General features: G+C 31.5%; 3 non-coding genes across 3 annotated transcripts; 2 read left to right on the plus strand and 1 right to left on the minus strand.

Moving 5' to 3' along the window:
- The first annotated feature begins 3,942 nt into the window (after positions 1-3,942).
- Positions 3,943-4,029, plus strand: TRNAS-GGA (transfer RNA serine (anticodon GGA)). The gene has a single exon. It is a non-coding gene; the product is annotated as a tRNA-Ser (tRNA).
- Positions 4,030-5,407: 1,378 nt separating this feature from the next.
- On the minus strand, positions 5,408-5,480 carry TRNAT-UGU (transfer RNA threonine (anticodon UGU)). The gene has a single exon. It is a non-coding gene; the product is annotated as a tRNA-Thr (tRNA).
- A 2,845-nt stretch (positions 5,481-8,325) lies between these two features.
- On the plus strand, positions 8,326-8,398 carry TRNAF-GAA (transfer RNA phenylalanine (anticodon GAA)). Its single transcript has one exon. It is a non-coding gene; the product is annotated as a tRNA-Phe (tRNA).
- Positions 8,399-15,000: the final 6,602 nt, after the last annotated feature.

The following is a 15,000-nucleotide window of genomic DNA, read 5'->3' on the forward strand; positions in this document are numbered from 1 at the left end:
ACGAATAATCATTGAGTCCTCCTCTTTCCGGACAACACATACAAAGAGACCCGCCAACAGTCAAGTAATTAGTGAACCTATGAGAGACGCTTATAATTAGTTTCTTTCTCTTCTATCTCTCATCTATCTATTTTTTATCTATCCATTTTTTCTTTAGTTATTCACTAGAGCAATTATGATCTGGAAGTCGATCCGGGGCAAGTGTTCGGATCTATTATGACATATCCATGAGGCGCTCAACGGACCTTTTTTAATCTTATAAAACCTTTTCCGGACTTTACTTACATTGGTGCAAAAACAATTTTTTTGTGCAACCTGTGTATTGTATTCCTATCTTAATTAGAAGTTCCTAGATGGAGTTTTTTTTGTCTTACATAGATAGAACAAGGAATATTACTCTATCCCAACTCGCGTGAGCATTCATTACTAAGGGATACTCCAGTATTGATATTGAGTCATTCGAGGGGTTTTTATTCGTTTTAATAGAAGCAGAAAAGAAAATATTTTTTATTTTGCTATATCCGTGTATTACTTATCCTTACGAAATATCAGACGAAATAGAACGATTTTAGAAAGGATATAATGAAATTCTTTGATTGGTTTTTCCCAGAGAGAGAGAAATGATCTGACCGATGGGTCCAACAAAAACAAACAATTACACAATTAACAATTCCAATTAAATTAATATTTTTTAATATTTAAAGATTCAAATTGAATATGAATAAAAAATCTAATTTAATAATTTTAATGGTAAGGTAATTTAATTAAATGGATTTAATAGAATAAGAATAGAATTTAATAGTAATAGAATTTTCTAATTTCTAATTAGAATTTCTAATCCGAAAATAATAAATAAACAGAGAGCTCTTGTTCTTATTCGAAACGCCTCGTGATCTTTAACCAATTCTGCGCTTCAATATAATTACCAGGAGTAAGCGCTATAGCCTGTTTCCAATACTCAGCGGCTTGATCGAACCAAGCCTCCGCTATTTCAGAATCCCCCTGTCGAATGGCCTGTTCTCCCCGGTCGGAATAGGCGGGTCAATTCCTTCCCTTAGAACCGTACTTGAGAGTTTCCTACCTCATACGGCTCGGCAGTCAATTCTTTTGGTGTCCCATTTTTTTACCCTACCATATATCCAATTGAATGAGATTTCTCATAGATCCTATCGATTTGTCTCGGGTTAACCAAAAGAGGTTAATTACATGAGTTTCAAACTTTAATTTGGATTAAATTAATAATGAGTTTTATCTTTTCTCCCACCTTCAGAAAAATAAAGCATAGGCGTTTCGGGATTATCGTCCGTTAGATTTTTCTGAAAGGTAACTATCTCGGTTTCATATCATATATAAATTTATATAGAATCCTTGAAAAAGACTTCTTCCTCATAAAAAAGACTTACTGTCTTTGGGATCTGATGCTACACCGCTGCTCAATAACTTAGGGGATCGGCTCTATTACATAAGTTGATTCCTAATTTTTATCTCATATCATGACATAAATAAGCAGTTCTTATTTATTTTTATTGTATCGGCCCAAAACCTCGCTAATTGATCTTTACGGTGCTTCCTCTATCAATTAGATCCTTTATCCATAGAATAAAGTATCTAGGCATATATATTTCTTCATATTTTGACTTCTATGAAGTTTCTTTTTTTTTTTTCTTTTTTTGTTACAGCTGATAAAAATCGTTTTTTGGACGATGCAATATGTAGAAAGCCTATTTTATTTACTAGCGTATTTATTTACTAGCGTATTTGCTCTTTCTTTCCTTTTTTTTTTTATTTCTATAGTGGAGATAGTCGCACGTAATGACAGATCACAGCCATATTATTAAAAGCTTGTGGTAAGAACGGGTTTCGTTCTAGTGCTCGAAAATAATATTCTAAAGCTTTTGTATGTTCTCCGTTACTTGTGTGGATAAGGCCTATGTTATAGAGTATATAACTTCGATCATAGGGATCAATTTCTAGTCGCATAGCTTCATAATAATTCTGTAAGGCTTCCGCATAATTTCCTTCGGATTGAGCCGACATCCGTTACGGTCGTCATTCGATTCAACGAATTCTCCGTTCCAAAACCGTACGTGAGATTTTCACCTCATACGGCTCCTCCTTTATGTGCATAATGAGAATAATCCATGGAATTAAAAAAAAGGTCGAAATATTGTCATTATGAACTGAGCGGGGCTAATGTTTTTACAAGAAATCTCTAGCCAACCCTCTTGCAAAAGATCTTTTCTTACCATCAAGCGTGTTCGTACTAGATAAATAAAGTAAACTCCAACAATTTCTTTGTTCTCAACGCTCCTTAATTTCCAGGAATTAGTCACTTCAACAATCTTCGATGGTTATATGGGTATCCAAAGTACGAACAAGATGGATGTTTGTTGTCCCAACCATTTCTCTTAGTTCCGATCCCGATAAGGAAAGGGAATCCTTTATAACAATAACAAAGTTTTCGTGTTGTTGATTCCTAGATGTAGTGCTTCTTCCTCTATGCCGCCTATTGGTACTAGTGTAGTAGGGTTGACCCACAATACAGACCCATAGGTGTAACCTTTCGCTCAATACTCGAATCAACAATTGAAGCATCTGAGGTTGCATTAATCGGGGATACACGACAGAAGGAATTGCTTTATTTATAAACTTCACCTTCAACAAGCGTAGATTTCTTTTTTTTTTTCAATAGTCTTTTTTTTTTTTTTTCTATTCCGAATCATGTGTCTTTTTCCTAAGACTAAGAGCGGTAAAATAAAAATAAAAAAAAAAATATATATAAAATAATTAAAATATATAAAATAATTATAATTATATAATAATAATCAAATCGCACCATCTCTGTAATAAGTAAATGCCTCTTTTTCTCCTGAAGTTGTCGGAATTATTCGTAATAAGATATTGGCTACGATTGAAAAGGTCTTATCAATAAAATTTCCATTTATCCGCGATCTAGGCATAGGTAGCAATCCATTCTATAACTCTTTTCATTACCCCTTCGTGAGAAAAAAAAAAGGATCTCACAAACAAAGGAAGCGTACAGTACGAAATAACATAAAAGCAGACCCATTCCATAAAAAAAAAAAAAAAAAAGATATAGCCCTCTACTTTACTTCAATTTTTTTGGCAGGAATCAAGAAAAAAAAAAAAAAAGAAATATTTGAATCCTATTTTATTTCATCCAAATTTATTAGTATAAGAATTTATTAGTATAAGAATAAAATATAAAAAGAAAAAAGAATTATTACGATTTCATCGAAGTTGAAGAATCAAAAAATTTATCCTACGGATTAGGATAGATTAGCAAAATTAGAGAAGTTTTGATTAAATTATGATAAAAAGAGGAAAAATAATCGAATAATCGTTCTATGATGAAAATAAAATAACTGCCCTTTTTTGTGTTTTGTGCATAGCAGGTATACAACATATAATCAAATATAAAAATCCCTTAGAGGATTTATGAATTTGTAATAGATTTACAGAGTAAGAGGTTGTTGTTGAGAGATCTAAAACTGGAAAAGAATTTTAGAATTCTTATAGAAATGGGGAATTAGAGTCTAAAGAGAATTATGAACTAAAAATATCCATTAAGCATAGTCTAAAAAAAAAAAACCAATCGATTGATTTGATTCGTTTCAATTCATTGATTTAATCCAGTCCGGTAGAAATATCAGAAAAAAGATGGGAGTGCCTTTTTCGCAAACATGAATAGATATATATGGTATATGTTTATCGTATTATATTATTTATTTTTAACAGCCCCCTCACAAAAAAATTTCTTCGAGTCGGGAGGCTAAAGAAAAAGTGCTGAAAAAAGTGATGAAAAGTTTTCTATTTTTATAGCTAGTTTTCTAGTTAGAATTGATATTGTTCGTACCTCTCGAACAATCTAATATGAATAACTCGCTATTCGCTCGGGTTATCGGCCATAATAATTATGTAGGAGAGATGGCCGAGTGGTTCAAGGCGTAGCATTGGAACTGCTATGTAGACTTTTGTTTACCGAGGGTTCGAATCCCTCTCTTTCCGCACCTTCACCTAATTCGCCAATGTAACTGACTACAATGTATCAAATCAAATAAGAACAGATACTAAAGAGTTAGACCCTTCTTTGATATAGATTCTCTATTCCCAATTTCTTTTTAATACGGAATACGTAAAATAGCGTACAGGGGATGAAAATCTACCTACGGATCTATCATACATGAATAGGAGAAAAATAAAATTTCCGAATCAAATCCCTTACCCTGTCTTCCTTTACTTAACCTTAACTCAGGTGAAAAGGGAGCAGAACCCTTGTTTTGTTATTTTAGTTAGGTTTAAGTCTGACGAGAATAATATTCTACGACAAGCAATTCATTTATTTTCAAACCGACCCATTTCCTATCTATTATTTGATTGACTAATCCTTTATATTGTAATGTGTGAAGGGTCAAATGCTTTGGTAATTCCTCATGGGTGGATGAATCAAGATAATTTTGAATCAGAGTTCTAGATTTTTGTTCATCCCTCGCTGAAATAATATCTCGGGGTTTGCAGCGATAACTTGGTATATCTACTGTACGACCATTAACTAAAATATGTCTATGGTTAACTAATTGGCGGGCTTGAGGAATAGTTGAAGCCATACCTAATCGAAAAAGGATGTTATCCAAACGCATTTCAAGTAATTGTAGTAAAACCTGACCTGTTGACCCTTTTGCTTTTCTGGCAATACGAACGTATTTAAGTAATTGTCGTTCTGTAAGGCCATAATGAAAACGCAATTTTTGTTTTTCTTCTAAACGAATACGATATTGAGATTTTTTACCGGAGCGCGATCGGTTTCTAAGATCGCTTCCGGCTCTAGGACTTTTACTAGTTAGTCCCGGTAAAGCCCCCAGACGGCGTATTTTTTTGAAACGAGGCCCTCGGTAACGCGACATAAAGACTCCTTATTAATTTGAATTTTATTGAAATTTCATAAACCTAAATTAAAACTGAACTAAATGAAGCGAAATCGACTGAAGGATTGTACTACAAATATTAATGAGATGAATTGGATCAATATCCATACTTTTTTGTATTGTATATAATGTATATTGTATATAATGTATACAAAAAATAGAAATTAAAATAAAATATATATAATATATAAATATATTAAATATAAAATATATATTAAATATAAAATATAAAAATTAAAATCTAAAAATTAAACCAAAAAAAGTTTCCTTTTTTTTTTTCTTGATTTATTCTGCAAAGATCTAACTCCTCCAATTTTATTCCTAATTGAAAGTTTCTACGACATAATAAACGGATCGTTGACCTTTGGAAAGAAAAGGGGAAAAAGCTTTTTCAATGTTCTTTGATTTCAAAAAAACATTATCAATCATGTAAAAAAGTAAAAAAGCAAACAAATAGAGAAAGCCGGCTATCGGAATCGAACCGATGACCATCGCATTACAAATGCGATGCTCTAACCTCTGAGCTAAGCGGGCTCAAATAATAGAAATTTTGTATCCATAGGAATTCAGCAAACTATTACGATCTTATCTATTAACTATCTATTAGTTATTCATAATTACTATGAATTATTAATATGAATTATAGACTAGAATTTAGAAAAACTAGAATTTTAAATTTTAAATGCCATATTTATGCCATACATAATTTATGCCATATTTAATATAATCATATTTAATATAATGATATATAATAATATATAATAATATATAATAATGGTAGATTCAATCTAATATTCAATCTAATATTGATAGAATATAATAATTAAGAATAGAATAATATAATTCTATTTGATTATATTTTAATCATTCTATTTGATTATATTTTAATCATATTAAAAATGATATTTTAATTTAATCATATTTTAATTTAATCATATTAATATTTAATAACATTATATTTAATAATATTAAATTATAATAATATTATTATAATTTAATTCTAATTTTATTATAATTATAAAAATTATAAAAATAAATTATAAATATATTTATAATTTTTATAATTATTTATTATTTATCTCTATATTATATATTTTTATTTTATATTTATTTTATTATATGTTATCTTTATTCTATTAGTCTATTCTATTTAGTATTCTATTCTATTTAGTATTATATTCTATTTAGTATTATATATATAATTTAGTATTATATATATATTAGTATAATATTAGTATACTAAGTATAATATTACTATATTTTTTATTTTATATTTTTAGTATTTTTTAGTATATTTTTAGTATATTTTACATTTAAATTATATATAATTTTTTTTTTTTATATAGATATAGATATAGATTTAATTTAATAGATAGATTTAATTTTAATATAGATAGATAGATTTAATATAGATTTAATTTATTTATATTTAATATTTATTTATATTTAATATAGATTTAATATATATTTAATTTATTTATATTTAGTTTAGAATTATAAATAGAGTCTAATAATTAGATAATTATAGTGAAAATATTTTTATGCATTTATATATAATTTATATTTATATATAATTTATATATATATTATCATTATATAAATGATACGTTATAAGTCTAAATAATTAGAATGAAACTTTGTTTTTTAGACTAACTAATTCGAATTATCTTCGAAGTCGAAATAGAAATGAATGGAATAATTAGTTCTAGCTATTATGCTATTATACTAGAAAATAAATAATTAATAATGAATAAATTTTAAAATGAATAAATTTTAATAATGAATAAATTCAATTTTCATTTTTATTTTTATTTTTTTAGTTATCTTATTATGGTTATATAGGATAGTCTAATAAAAGAATAAGAATAAAAATAAAATTAAAGAAAAAAGAAAAGATGCAACCCATAGAAATGAAATCCAGATCATAATGAGAGATGAGAGACTCCTTTCTTTTGTTTTCATTCATAAAGGCGGAAGCTAAGACGAAAAAAAAAAAAAAAATCGACCGTTCGAGTAAATTGCCTGAGAAAACTGAGAGTAAGGGGGGCATATATATGTTATGGAATATCCATCTATATTGAATTGCGAATACAGAAATGATAAAATATTTTCTGATTGGACCAAATAAATACGGGTCTCCGATAGAGACGAAAGAAGATAAACAAACAAGAAATAAAATAGGTAAAGACCCTTCGATATAAGAATCAGTATCTATATCTACTAAATTCAATACTAAATTCAACGGTTTTCGCATAAAAAGAAAGAAAATAAATAAATGAAAGAAAGGGGAAAGGAAGGGAAGGAGAAAGGGGGAAGGAAGTGCATCCTAATGAGATCCTAATCTCAAGACACAAAGGGGATATGGCGAAATTGGTAGACGCTACGGACTTAATTGGATTGGATTGAGCCTTGGTATGGAAACCTACTAAGTGATAACTTTCAAATTCAGAGAAACCCCGGAATGAAAAATGGGCAATCCTGAGCCAAATCCTATTATTTTACGAAAATAAACAAAGGTTCAACAAGCGAGAATAATAAAAAAGGGATAGGTGCAGAGACTCAATGGAAGCTATTCTAACAAATGGGGTTGACTGTTGGTAAAGGAATCCTTATATCGAAACTCCAGAAAGGATGCAAGATATACCTATATAAAATATAAAATAAATAGGTATACTAATGAAAAACCAAAAAAGACGACTCGAACCCGTATTTTTTTTATTTATATGCAAAATCAATTTATATGAAAAATAAAAAGAATTGTTGTGAATCGATTCCAAGTTGAAGAAAGAATCGAATAGAATATTCATTAATCAAATCATTCACTCCATAGTCTGATAAATCTTTTGAAAAACTGATTAATCGGACGAGAATAAAGATAGAGTCCCGTTCTACATGTCAATATCAATACCGACAACAATGAAATTTATAGTAAGAGGAAAATCCGTCGACTTTAAAAATCGTGAGGGTTCAAGTCCCTCTATCCCCAACCCCAAAAAGCCCGTTTGCTATCTATTTATTTTATCCTACCCTTTTTGTTAGTGGTTCAAAGTTCCTTATGTTTCTCATTCATCCTATTCTTTTCCATTTTACAAGCGTATCCTAGCAGAATTTTGTTCTCTTATCACAAGTCTTGTGATATGATATATTGTGATATATATATATGATATACGTACAAATCAACACCCTTGAGCAAGGAATACCTATTTGAATGATTCATAATCCATATCATTACTCATACTGAAATTTACAAAGTCTTCCTTTTAAAGATCCAAGAAATTCCCCTTTTAATTTAATACTTTTTCGTTTTTTTTTTTGTTTTCATTTTTAAGTGACATAGACCCAAGTCATCTAGTATTATGAGGATAATGCGTCGGTAATGGTCGGGATAGCTCAGTTGGTAGAGCAGAGGACTGAAAATCCTCGTGTCACCAGTTCAAATCTGGTTCTCGGCGTATGATTAATTTGTATGAGTATCTACTCTACAAATTAATTGATATAGATCGACATAATACATACTTATCTAGCTAGCTATCTGGAAGTAAACCCTCTCTTTATTTATTTTTTTTTTTTTTTTTGTTTCTATTTTTTAGATGAGCAAAGAGTCTATTATAATTATAATGTAGTAAAAAAAATAAATAATGTAGTAAAAGAAAAAAATTTCATTATCTTTCCTCTTCTTTTTTATTTGTTCACGCTGTGGCTCCTCACATTCAAAAAGAATGTTAATACTTCATACATATTTAATTAAAAAAAAAGATTAAAATAGTTGGTTGAAAGGCCCAACCAAAAGTCTGGTCTAGAGGAGTTCAAGGATAGAAATAACCAAGACTCATCTCAGCTACAGTACAAATAGAATCCGATTCCCTTTCATTTATTTATTTGTATTCTCTTTCATATTCCATTTCTTCATTCCTTTCTATGTGACTCTCTAGAGTTCATCTAAGTGATGTGCGCGATACAAAGTTCACGGTATAGAACCCTTGTTGTTCATCCTATTGTCTCGGCTCGTCCGAAATAAAATAAAAAGGTATCTTCAAAAATCGAGAATTTCAATGATGTATTGTCTTTTATTTCTTTTTATTTATTAGCCTATCCATAAGAATACGAATGAAACCTCAATTCCTCCGTTTGAGCTAGAAGAGAATGTACAAATATTCCTTGAATATTTGAAGTTGTAATTAGTTTCTTATCATTCAATGAGCGTCTTGTATTTCATAAAAATTGGGGGCAATGTAATCCTTACGTAAAGGCCACCCTATCCAACTTTCGGGCATTAAGATACGTTTCAGTCGTGGATGATTCTCATAAGAGATTCCCAACATGTCATAAGATTCTCGTTCTTGAAAATCCGCACTTTTCCAAACCCAGAAAACAGACGGAATTCTAGGGTTACTCCTTGGAGCAAATACTTTTATACATACTTCTTCCGGTTGATCTACACCATACTCTATTCTCGTAAGATGATACACACTGGCTAACAGTCCGCCTGGTGCTACATCATAAGCACATTGGGAACGTAGATAATTGTAACCATATACATATAAAATAACAGCAATGGAATGCCAATCCTCGGGCTTTATTTGTAAAGTCTCTATTCCTTGGTAATCGAAGCCCAAAGATCTATGAACTAGCCCGTGTTTGACTAGCCAAACAGACAAACGGCCCTGCATCTTTTTTATCTCTCCCGCACTTTTCTTTTTTATTTGTAATTTGTATAAGATAAGTATTTCACATTTACGATGAAATCGAATTTATGAAGATTAATTCGTTGTTTGTTATTCTGTTTCTGAATCCTACCTAATTCACTAATTCGTGGGAAGATATTGAACTTTTGTAGTTGAAAAATGTTTCAGGAGGAATCTCTGAAGTAGATGGTGGTTGATAGAGTAATCCTTGATTATAATTTCCAGTATGAGTACTGCGTACAAGACAAAACTTGTGATTGGTAGTAAAACACCGATCCCCCTGTTGAGATCTAATTCGATCTTCATAGATTTCGCGAGATATTTTCTTACGAAGTTTTGTTATAGCATCTATAACTGCCTCGGGTTTAGGGGGACAGCCCGGCAAATAGACATCCACAGGAATTAGCTTATCGACTCCCCGAACAGTACTATAAGAATCAGTACTGAACATCCCTCCTGTAATTGTACACGCGCCCATAGCAATAACATATTTAGGTTCGGGCATTTGTTCATATAATCTCACTAAAGAGGGAGCCATTTTCATTGTTACTGTTCCAGCTGTTAAAATTAGGTCCGCTTGTCTAGGACTCGATCTTGGGACCAGCCCATAACGATCAAAGTCGAATCGTGAGCCTATTAATGAAGCAAATTCAATGAAGCAACAACTGGTACCATAAAGAAGCGGCCATAAACTGGAGAGTCTTGACCAATTTGAAAGATCATTTAATGTAGTTGAAATAACTGAGTTTTGGGTTGTTCGATCAAGTAAGGGAAATTCAATGGAATTCATACTCAATGTTATTATTATTTTTACTTTTTTCTTTCTTTTTATTATCTGAATATTCAGGAACTAAGACCATTCCAATGCTCCTTTTCGCCATGCATAAACTGAACCAACAATTAGGATAAGCACGAAAATTAAAGCTTCTATGAATACGGGTACCCCCAATACATCGAAACTCATTGCCCATGGATAAAGAAAAACCGTTTCAACATCAAAAACAACAAAAACTAGAGCAAACATATAATAACGGATTCGAAATTGTAACCAAGCATCGCCCATTGGTTCTATACCCGATTCATAACTAGAAAGTTTTTCTGGACCCTTTCTAATCGGGGCTAAAACTCCAGAAATTAGAAATGCCAAAATAGGAATAGCACTTGATATTATTAGAAATGCCCAGAAAATATCATATTCGTAAAGCAGAAACATAGACGAACTCCTATGAATGTGAAAAATAGACCGGATTAGTCGATTCGACCTGGAATTCATTGTCAAGTCATCCACAACTGTTTGTTTAGTCAAACCAACAATTCAGTTTGATCGAATCGTCTAGTTTCGTTTGTTTGCTGTTGCGTTTTAAGATTTATTGATTGGAATTAATCCTATTTACATTTCACTTATTTCGATTTAATTTCGATATAGTACTAATTTGTATTCGATATAGTACTAATTTGTATAGTAATAGTATAAATAGATATTTATACTATTACATTTATACTATTACATAGATATTTATACTATTACTATATAGTATAGTAGAATACTATACAAATCCAAAACAAGTAAAACTTTTTTGTTTTCACTTCATTTCGTATTTTTCTAAATAAAAGGAATTCTAATATATAACTAATATCTAATATGTATTAGAAATAAAAAAAAAAAAAAAAAACCTTTTCTCTTTTCTATTATCTTATTATCTATTATATATATAGAATATATATAGAATATAGAATAAATTTATATATATATTATATAGTATATTATATAGTTATATATAGAATATAGAATAAATTTATATATAGTTATATATAGAATACATTTTTTATTTTCTATCTATATTTTATAGATATTATATCTTTTTATAGATATTATCTATATATATATTATCTATATATATATATTTAATATATATTATATATATTTATGAGATTCTGTTGAAATGCGCTTTTGTTTTCAGTTTCTGAGCGATCTCCCTGTGAGCGAGCTTATGGGAATGATTTTAACCAAGCAACTGGAAGCGACCAGTTCCAATCAACAAAGAATACAATAATTAGGAAAAAAACTATACAACTTTTTTTATTTGTATTTGGATATTCTTTATTGTTTTAGTTTGCTTTAGTTTTAAGAATATTATTTTCATTTCATTTTTATTAATTTAATAAATATTTTTTTATTAATTTAATAAATATTTTAAATTAATAAAATATAAAAATTAATAAAATATAAAAATTAATAAAATATAAAAATTAATAAAATATAAAATAAAAATATAAAATATAGGGCTATACGGACTCGAACCGTAGACCTTCTCGGTAAAACAGATCGAACTGATTATTATCAAAATGATTCGACCTATTTCAAAGACCCAACATGCATTTTTTTGCATTGGGCTCTTTCATTAACTGATAGAAATATCAGTTAGTCTACCATATATATATTTTTTCTCTTAGAAAAAAAAGGAAGATGGTTCCATGTGCTCTGATTCATTACTGATACAGGAGCACTACCAAAGTGTTTCAAAGAAGGGAAAGTTTATCTTGACGTAGGTCTGCTTCTGGCCTAGATCAACCTAAGTTAAATGAAGTCTCTATCATCCTGATTAAAAAATCAAAGATGAAACTTCATACACCTTAAGATTCATAGGACGAAAAGAGAATTTTTGAGGTCCTTATACTCATTATGCCTAGCATTGAATAGACTGGGTATTCGCCCTATCAATATCTCAAATCAATGATAGGTTCGATTCGGATCCTGCTCCTGCCTAAACGGCACCCGAATCGAACCAAACCATTTGTCAGGCTATTGTTCTCTTGTTTTGTTCCTTCAAAGTAATGGAGTAAGACATCGATTTCTCAAAAGGATCAATTTTTTTTGATTGCATGATAGACTCCCCTGAAAAACATTGGCGCGCGTGTAAACGAGGTGCTCTACCTAACTGAGCTATAGCCCTTGTGTTTGTGATACATATTTTATCATATTATTTAGATAATTTCTTGTCAAGATGAATATTACATGATCCAACATCATAATCATACCTTTTTGGTCGGTTTGATTGGTATTGCTTAGAAGTAATATCGGATTTATAATCCATCGATGTGATAGGTCCCTTTTCTTTCTCTTTATGATTCCTTATGATAATAAATGACCTACTTAACTCAGTGGTTAGAGTATTGCTTTCATACGGCGGGAGTCATTGGTTCAAATCCAATAGTAGGTAGAACTTATTAGATACCATTGATCCCGGTGTCTAATAAGTTTTTCTACCCACCTTCTTTTATTGATTTTCTATCTTTTTCATCCTATTCTATTTCCGTTTTCAATTTTCAAATTTTTCGTTAGATCAAATTTCACTATTTCACTTTTGATTGTATTTGATTCTATTTAATCAGCAGAATAAAAATGGGATGTAGAAACGAAAGTTCTGTTTATACGGAAATTCTTTCGATTAACCAACTAGTTACGAAATCGCGTTGATAGCCTTTACTCGTGTCCTAGCCCATCTGAGAGCTAGATTTGCCTCAATTGTTTGCCTCTTGCCTTCAGCTTTCCTCAAGTTAGCTTCCGCTATTTCAAGAGCTTGCTGAGCTTCTTGTGGATCAATGTCACTACCCTTTTCCGCATCCTTTCCAAAAATAGTGATTTCATTATTGACTATTCTAGCAAAACCACCCATCAGAGCCATCGTTAACCATTGGTCGTTAAGGCGTATTCTCAAAATACCTATATCTACAACTGTGGCAATAGGCGCGTGATTTGGTAATACGCCAATTTGTCCGCTATTAGTAGATAAAATGATTTCTTTCACTTCTGAATCCCAAACAATTCGATTATGGGTGAGTACGCAAAGATTTAAGGTCATTTATTCAATTTGCTCTCCATTTCTAAGTTCGTAGCCTTCGCAGTAGCTTCATCGATGTTACCTACCAAATAAAAGGCCTGTTCAGGAAGACCGTCTAATTCTCCGGAAAGGATCAATTGAAATCCTCTAATTGTTTCTGCTAGGCCAACATATTTCCCCGGGGAACCAGTAAATACTTCCGCTACGAAAAAGGGTTGTGATAAGAAACGCTCAATTTTTCGCGCTCTTGCTACGGTTAAGCGATCCTCTTCGGACACTTCGTCCAACCCCAGGATAGCTATAATGTCCTGAAGTTCTTTGTAACGTTGTAAGGTTTGCTTAACCCTTTGCGCAGTTTCATAATGTTCCTTTCCAACGATTCGAGGTTGGAGCATAGTTGACGTTGAGTCTAAAGGATCTACCGCTGGATAGATACCTTTGGCAGCTAATCCTCTTGATAGTACGGTAGTAGCATCTAAATGCGCAAATGTTGTGGCAGGGGCAGGGTCGGTCAAATCATCCGCGGGTACATAAACTGCTTGAATAGAAGTTATGGATCCCTCCTTGGTAGAAGTAATTCTTTCTTGTAAAGAACCCATTTCGGTACTAAGGGTGGGTTGATAACCCACAGCGGAAGGCATTCTACCCAATAAGGCAGATACTTCGGATCCCGCTTGGACAAAACGGAAGATATTGTCTATAAATAGAAGTACGTTTTGTTTATTAACATCTCGGAAATATTCCGCCATAGTTAGGGCAGTCAACCCAACTCTCATACGAGCTCCTGGCGGTTCATTCATCTGACCGTAGACTAAAGCCACTTTTGATTCCGCAAGATTTTGTTCATTAATTACTCCAGATTCTTTCATTTCCATGTAAAGATCATTTCCTTCACGAGTACGTTCACCTACTCCGCCAAATACGGATACACCCCCATGAGCTTTGGCAATGTTGTTGATCAATTCCATAATGAGTACTGTTTTACCTACCCCAGCTCCCCCAAATAGTCCGATTTTTCCTCCACGACGATAAGGAGCTAAAAGATCGACTACTTTAATTCCTGTTTCAAAAATAGATAATTTTGTATCTAATTGTATGAAAGCGGGCGCAGGTTTATGAATAGGGGATGTTGTGCGAGTATCTACAGGACCTAAATTATCAACGGGCTCCCCAAGCACGTTAAAAATTCGTCCTAGGGTCGCTCCGCCGACTGGAACACTTAGAGGAGCTCCCGTGTTAATCACTTCCATTCCTCTCATTAGACCATCTGTAGCGCTCATAGCTACAGCTCTAACTCGATTGTTTCCTAATAATTGCTGTACCTCACAAGTTACATTAATTTGTTGACCGATGGTATCTCGACCCTTAACTACCAAAGCGTTGTAAATATTAGGCATCTTGCCCGGGGGAAAGGCTACATCCAGTACTGGACCGATGATTTGAGAAATACGTCCCAGATTTTCTTTTTCAAGCGTGGAAACTCCAGGAACAGAAGTAGTAGGATTTATTCTCATAATAAAATAAAGT

Source organism: Durio zibethinus, unplaced genomic scaffold (assembly GCF_047325235.1).
Source record: "Durio zibethinus cultivar Kanyao isolate XHJ-2024 unplaced genomic scaffold, ASM4732523v1 HiC_scaffold_288, whole genome shotgun sequence".
Taxonomy (NCBI): Eukaryota; Viridiplantae; Streptophyta; class Magnoliopsida; order Malvales; family Malvaceae; genus Durio; species Durio zibethinus.